This window comes from Triticum aestivum, chromosome 4B (assembly GCF_018294505.1).
Source record: "Triticum aestivum cultivar Chinese Spring chromosome 4B, IWGSC CS RefSeq v2.1, whole genome shotgun sequence".
In the NCBI taxonomy this organism is placed as follows: Eukaryota; Viridiplantae; Streptophyta; class Magnoliopsida; order Poales; family Poaceae; genus Triticum; species Triticum aestivum.
In genome coordinates this window covers 63,541,666-63,550,085 of record NC_057804.1, presented here as the reverse complement: position 1 = coordinate 63,550,085, position 8,420 = coordinate 63,541,666, and positions in this window count along the sequence as shown.

Below are 8,420 nucleotides of genomic sequence, written 5' to 3'. Positions count from 1 at the left end.
ATGTGTCCTTCTTCGTTCCTGTGTCTGTCCCTTCGGGGAAATGTCACGCGGTGAATACCGGAGTCCTGTTAGCCCGCTACAGCCCGGTTCACCGGAGTCCTGCTAGCCCAGTGCTACAGCCTGGATTCACTCGCTGATGACCGACACGTTCGATGCTGGGTCATGGATGCCTGTCCCTGTAAGTCTGTGCCGCTTTGGGTTTACGACTAGCCATGTCAGCCCGGGCTCCTTATCATATGGATGCTAGCGACACTGTCATATACGTGTGCCAAAAGGCGCAAACGGTCCCGGGCAAAGGTAAGGCGACACCCGTGGGAATACCGTGCGTGAGGCCGCAAAGTGATATGAGGTGTTACATGCTAGATCGATGTGGCATTGAGTCGGGGTCCTGACAATTATGGAGGTGATAAAAGAGCCCATCATAAAAAGTTACATCGGTGCAAGCTTTTACACCGATCCAGATGACTCTAAATCTCAATCTGGATACATATTGAAAGTGGGAGCAATTAGCTAGAGTAGCTCCATGCAGAGCATTGTAGACATAGAATATTTGCAAAATACATACGGCTCTGAATGTGACAGACCCGTAGACTAAACTTCTCTCACGAGCAAAACATGATCATACCCTAGTACTCTTTGGGTGTTAATCACATAGCGATGTGAACTAGATTATTGACTCTAGTAAACCCTTTGGGTGTTGATCACATGACGATGTGAACTATGGGTGTTAATCATATACAGATATGAATATTGGTGTGAAATCACATGATGATGTGAACTAGATTATTGACTCTAGTGCAAGTGGGAGACTGAAGGAAATATGCCCTAGAGGCAATAATAAAGTTATTATTTATTTCCTTATATCATGATAAATGTTTATTATTCATGCTAGAATTGTATTAACCGGAAACATAATACATGTGTTAATACATAGACAAACATACTGTCACTAGTATGCCTCTACTTGACTAGCTCGTTTATCAAAGATGGTTATGTTTCCTAACCATGGACAAAAGAGTTGTCATTTGATTAATGGGATCACATCATTAGGAGAATGATGTGATTGACTTGACCCATTCCGTTAGCTTAGCACTTGATCGTTTAGTATATTGCTATTGCTTTCTTCATGACTTATACATGTTCCTGTAACTATGAGATTATGCAACTCCCGTTTACCGGAGGAACACTTTGGGTGCTACCAAACATCACAATGTAACTGGGTGATTATAAAGGAGTACTACATGTGTCCCCAAAGGTACATGTTGAGTTGGCGTATTTCGAGATTAGGTTTTGTCACTCCGATTGTCGGAGAGGTATCTCTGGGCCCTCTCAGTAATGCACATCACTACAAGCCTTGCAAGCAATGTGACCAATGAGTTGGTTACAGGATGATGCATTACGTAACGAGTAAAGAGACTTGCCGGTAACGAGATTGAACTAGGTATTGGATACCGACGATCGAATCTCGGGCAAGTAACATATCGATGACAAAGGGAACAACGTATGTTGTTATGTGGTTTGACCGATAAAGATATTCGTAGAATATGTAGGAGTCAATATGAGCATCCAGGTTCCGCTATTGGTTATTGACCAAGAATAGTTCTAGGTCATGTCTACATAGTTCTCGAACCCGTAGGGTCCGCGCGCTTAAGGTTTCGATGACAGTTTTATTATGAGTTTATGAGTTTTGATGTATCGAAGGAGTTCGAAGTCCCGGATGAGATCGGGGACATGACGAGGAGTCTCGAAATGGTCGGGACATAAAGATCGATATATTGGACGACTATATTCGGAGTTCGGAAAGGTTCCGAGTGATTCGGGTATTTTTCGGAGTACCGGGGAGTTACGGGAATACGGGAATACCAGGACGTGGCGCGCGCCCCTCCCAAGCCCAGTCCAAATTGGACAAAGGGTTTGGGGCGCGGCCCCCCTCTCCCTTCCTTCTCCACTTCCCTCCTTTCCCCCCTTCTCCTAGTTGGACTAGGAAAGAAGGAGTCCTACTCCCGGTGGGAGTAGGACTCCCCTTGGCATGCCCTCCTCCTAGGGCCGGCCTCCTCCTCCCTTGCTCCTTTATATACGGGGGCAGGGGGGCACCCCATGACACACAAGTTAATTTACGAATCGTTCCTTAGCCATGTGCGGTGCCCCCCTCCACCATATTCCACCTCGGTTATATCGCCGCGGAGTTTAGGCGAAGCCCTGCGCCGGTAGAGCATCATCATCGTCACCACACCGTCGTGCTGACGGAACTCATCCCCGACGCTTTGCTGGATTGGAGCCCGGGGAACGTCATCGAGCTGAACGTGTGCTGAACACGGAGGTGCCGTACGTTCGGTACTTGGATCGGTCGGATCGTGAAGACGTACGACTACATCAACCGCGTTGTCATAACGCTTCCGCTTACGGTCTATGAGGGTACATGGACAACACTCTCTCCTCTCGTTGCTATGCCATCACCATGATCTTGCGTGCACGTAGGAATTTTTTTGAAATTACTACGTTCCCCAACAGACGATGTATCCTGAAGTTCACACCCTTGCGGATGCTAATCTCCGTTTGGAGCGGTGTGGAGGCACAATGCTCCCCAAGAAGCCACTAGGGCCACCGTAATCTCCTCACGCCCTCGCACAATGCAAGATGTCGTGATTCCACTAAGGGACCCTTGAGGGCGGTCACCGAACCCGTACAAATGGCGACCCTTGGGGGCAGTCACCGAACCAATACACTTTGGCAACCCTTGGGGGTAGTCACCGGTACCCGTCAAACTGCTCGGGGCGATCTCCACAACCTAATTGGAGACCCCGATGCTTGCCCGGAGCTTTACACCACAATGATTGAGCTCCGAACAACACCAACCGTCTAGGGCGCCAAGGCACCAAAGAGGAACAAGCTCTAGGATGTCCAAACACCCAAGAGTAACAAGCTCAAGGGTACCAAACACCCAAGAGTAATAAGCTTACCAACTTGTAACTTCCACGTATCACGTGGAGAACTCAAACCGATGCACCAAATGCAATGGCAAGGGCACACAGAGTGCCCAAGTCCTTCTCTCTCAAATCCCACCGAAGCAACTAATGCTAGGGAGGAAGATGAGAGGACGAACAAGAAGGAGAACACCAAGAACTCCAAGATCTAGATCCAATGGGTTCCCCTCACATAGAGGAGAAATTGATTGGTGGAAATGTGGATCTAGATCTCCTCTCTCTTTTCCCTCAAAAACTAGCAAGAATCCATGGAGGGATTGAGATTTAGCAAGCTCGAAGAAGGTCAACAGTGGGGGAAGAACACGAGCTCAAAGGATAAGGTTCAATGGGGAAGAAGACCCCCTTTTATAGGTGGGAAAAAAATCCAACCGTTATGCTCACAACCCGCACAGAGCGATACTACCGCTAGGGCAGTAGTACCCCTTTGAAAAACAATAGCAAGGAGGCAGAAGGCCAGTAAAACCGCCGGAGCGGTACTACTGCTTGCGAGCGGTACTACAAAAATACTTCCGTGCCTACCTCCGCTGAGCAAAACACGAGATTTTGGTCCAGAGCGGTACTACCGCTTAGGATCCACGTTAGTACAGCTCTAGAGCGGTACTACCGCTCAGGAGCCGCGGTAGTACCGCTCTGGAGCGGTAGTAAAAATTTACATCCGCTCTAGTCGCGGTAGTACTGCTGCAGCCTTTACCAAAACAGCCACAACTTTTGCAAACGGACTCCGAATTCAACGAAACCAAGTTTGTTGGAAAGCTAACGACATGGGCTAAAACAATATTGATAGAAATATCAATAAGAAGAAAATGAAAAAATGCCCATAAGAAAATGGTGAGAACCCTTTCCACGGATAAGACCGGTAAAACCTCCAACACCGAAAACATCATAGAAGACGCATGCGAACTCCGTTTTCGATGAACTCAAGCTTGTCATCAAGATGACCATAAGGTATAAGACTCACAAAGAGAACCAAACAAGAACCAAGAAACATGATGCAAGGATGCAATGGTTTCAGCTCTCTACTAACGATACGATCAAGCTACCAACTTGAGAGCCCCCCTTGATAGTACGACAAACGATCCTATAACCCGGTCTCACAACTACCACCACAAGACTAGTAAAGTAGAAAACCTATCAAGGGCAAACCTTTGCCTTGCACATGGTCCACTTGAGCTAGATGATGACGATCTTGACTCCCTCAAGTTGGACCACCTTTCTTGATTGTGTTGGCTCGATGAAGACTAGATGATTGCTCCCCCATAGTCCACTATGGGTGAGCCACTCTTCGGCACATCTTCACAAGTCCATTGACACCACAATGGATGGCAAGATTCAAGCACTTGATCTCTTCATGATACTCCACTTGAACTTGCACACGGCAATCTTGATGACGATCACCACTTGATGTCATCCTTTCCATGGGTTGTATGATATCTTCCTCTTGACGCAAGCCCATGGACACGTACCTAACCCCACATAGAACTCTCACATAGACCATGGGTTAGTACACAAAGTGCAATGGACAATGCTTATCATACCATAGGATCACTTGATCCCTCTCGGTACATCTTCTACGCTTTGTGAGTTGATCAACTTGATTCACTGTTGACTTAGTCTTGATCAACCTTGAATCTTTCCAACTCTCTTCATTTGGATGATGTCTTGAAGGTAAACATGAATGATCACACAATCTTCTTCTTCAAGACATGCTTGCAATAAGCTCAACACTCACATGACCAATCTTTGGATAATTCCTTAATAGCACCTTGGTCAACTCATAAACTCCTTGAAACCAACACATGGACTTCAAGAAAAGCCTATGGACAAAACCTTCAAATATAACTCAAGGCAACCATTAGTTCATAGAGATTGTCATCAATTACCAAAACCAAACATGGGGGCACCGCATGTTCTTTCACCCCTCCTAGTCCAATCCGAACCAGCCCATGGGGGGCGCGGCCACCCCTTGAGGCCCTTCTCTCTTTTCCCGTATGGCCCATTAAAGCCCACTACTTCCCCCGGTGAATTCCTGTGACTCTCTGGTAATCCGAAAAATACCCGAATCACTTGGAACCTTTCCGATGTACGAATATAGCCTTCCAATATATCGATCTTTACGTCTCAACCATTTCGAGACTCCTTGTCACATTCGTGATCTCATATGGGACTCGGAACAAGCTTCGGTAATCAAATCACATAAACTCGTAATACAAATCGTCATCGAATGTTAAGCGTGCGGACCCTACGGGTTCGAAAACTATGTAGACATGTCACGCCCAATATGCGACCCTATCCAAAAGGAACTTGAAGGTCCCACCAAGGATAGACCCGCATATTGAAACGCTTTTGCAAGGTGGATATCATTATATCAACATTACATAATAGATGGGGATACATACATAAGGCATACAATGCCACTCGAATACAACATCACAATACATAAGAGCATCATCCGACTAAGGATGAAACACAAACAAAAACTCAAACAACATCTACCCTGCTAGCCCAGGTTGCCGACTCGGAACCTATCCCCTGATCGAAGAAGCAGAAGAAGAACTCAACGCAAGCAAGCATTGCTCTCGCGTCATGATCATCGCATAACCTATACCTGCAACTATTGTTGTAGTAATCTGTGAGCCATGAGGACTCAGCAATCCCATTACCATGGGTATCAAGACTAGCAAAGCTTAAAGGGAAAGGAAGGGGGTAAAGTGGTGAGGCTGCAACAGCGACTAAGCATATATGGTGGCTAACATACGCAAATAAGAGCGAGAAGAGAGCAAGCGGAACGGTCGTCAACTAGCAATGATCAAGAAGTGATCTTGAACTCCTACTTACGTCAAACATAACCCAGAAAACCGTGTTCACTTCCCGGACTCCTCCGAAAAGAGACCATCACGGCTACACACACAGTTGATGCGTTTTAAATCGGATCTGGTGTCAAGTTATCTACAACCGGACATTAACAAATTCCCATCTGCCTATAACCGCAGGCATGGCTTTCGAAAGATTATACCCTACAGGGGTGTCCCAACTTAGCCCATGACAAGCTCTCGCGATCAACGAAGGAATAGACCTTCTCCCAGGAAGACCCGATCAGACTCGGAATCCCGGTTTACAAGACATTTCCACAATGGTAAAACAAGACCAGCAAGACCGCCCGATGCGCCGACAATCCCGATAGGAGCTGCACATATCTCGTTCTCAGGGCAACACCGGATGAGCAATCCGTACAACTAAAACCAGACCTCAAGTTTCCTTGAGGGGGCGCTGCAAAGGGCTCTAGTTCGGACCTACACTTAGACAAGCACTGGCCCGGGGGGGTATAATAAAGATGACCCTCGAGAGAGCGACTCCCAAGGGAAAAGTAGGTGGTGGTGAGGCAAATGGTAAAACCAAGGTTGGGCCTTGCTGGAGGAGTTTTATTCAAAGCGAACTGTCAAGGGGGTCCCATAAATCACCCGACCACGTAAGGAACGCAAAATCTGGGAACATAACACCGGTATGACGGAAACTAGGGCGGCAAGAGTGGAACAAAACACCAGGCATAAGGCCGAGCCTTCCACCCTTTACCAAATATATAGATGCATTAATAATATAAGAGATATTGTGATATCCCAACCAAAATCCTGTCCACCATGGAGAAATCTTCAACTTCACCTGCAACTAGCAACGCTATAAGAGGGGCTGAGCAAAGCGGTAACATAGCCAAACAATGGTTTGCATAGGAAAGGTGTCAAAGGTTAGAGGTTCATGGCAATTTGGGGAGGCTTGATGAGCAAAAGATATGTAACGCAGCAATAGCGATAGAACGAAGCAACTAGCATGGCAATGATAGTAGTGAGATCCAGGGTAGCGGTCATCTTGCCTGAAATCCCACAAGGAAGAAGAACGAGTCCATGAAGAAGACAAACGGAAGTAGTCGAACGGATCCTCACAACTCCGGAACGAAACCGAAGCTAACGAGAGAAGCAAACCGGAAAGAAGCAAACAACATGGTAAACAACCATCACATGAACATGGCATGATGCACAATCAAGTATGATGCATGTCCGGTTTAATGAGGCATGGCATGGCAAGTGCAACAAACAATACTACAAGTTAAGTGGAGATCAATATGCAACGAGTTGCATATTGACAAAACACCACATGCAATTATTTAGTTTGATCTCGGTTATGTACCCAACAATATTAAATGTTGTTAAACATGGCAAGGGGTGAAGCATATGAAAACTACCTATCTCAGCAAGCTTAAATGAGGCCGGAACAACATACAACAATTCCGGAAAATCCCCATATGCAAATTATGGATTTGGTACTGTTCTGCCCTAAACCATATTTTAATGTTGTTAAACATGCAAGATGAATGCACCAAGTTAATCTAGGCATTTTTCCACCCCATTTATATATAAAGTTTATTAAAATCGGAGCTACGGTTAATTAGTTACGAAATAAATCATTTTAGCATGGCATTATGCAAAATAAATGCAAATAGCATTTTTAACATATTTAACATGGATGAAAGTGGCAAATTATTAATATACACAAGATTCTAAGCATTTTACATATATAAATTATTTACATGTGATGCACGGTTTGTGAGTTATTATATGCATGTACATGAGGGTGTTTTCTACAAAACAGGTAAATCTCTGGATAAATAGCAAATTTGCAGGCGCTGAAGAAAACACGGCCTGGGCCGAAACTGCAGGCTGCGAGGGCGCTCACCATGGGCTTTGGCCCGGTCGGTGGAGCAGGAGGCGGGGCAGGCCGGCTGGGCCTTGGATGGAGCAGGCTGGGCCTAGCGCTCGTCCACGCTGGCTCGGAGCGGGTCAACGCAGGTGGGGCAAGCGAGCTGCTGCTGCCCGTTTCTGAAGAACAGCAACAGCAGCATGTTCAAACGCCGGCGGCTGGGCGCGATGGATTTCGGCGACGGGTGGCTGACGGCGACGCGAGTGCCGGGAACGGGCAGGTCCAGGCGAGGGGTTTCGGATCCGGCGGTGCAAGGGAGCCCCAAGGCGGGGAGGAACTACAGGGCCATGGCGTGGAGCTCCTGTCCAAGGCAGAGAGAGAGACCTGAGAGAGAGTTGAATACAGAGGGAGGACGAAGAACGAGGGAAGGAGACGGATGGACAGGGGAGGCGGACCCATCGAAGGGGCGCGGTTCCCGGTGGCGTTGATGGATCTCCAGGATGGTGGAGTCGAGCGGGACGGTGACGGCTCGGCTCCTGTCCAGCAACACAACGGCGAGGCGGGGAAGAAGCTCCTGATGTGGGACTGCGAGGACGGACGCGCTCGGGAGGAGAAGAGGAGGGCGACGACGCTTCCGGAGTTGGGTTCCTCGGCCGCGGGATGTGGAAGGAGGAGCTCGTGCTCCTGGTTTCTACTCGGGAGGCGCGAAGCAGAGGAGACCGGCGCCTGGCGGGCTGTGCGGGGACG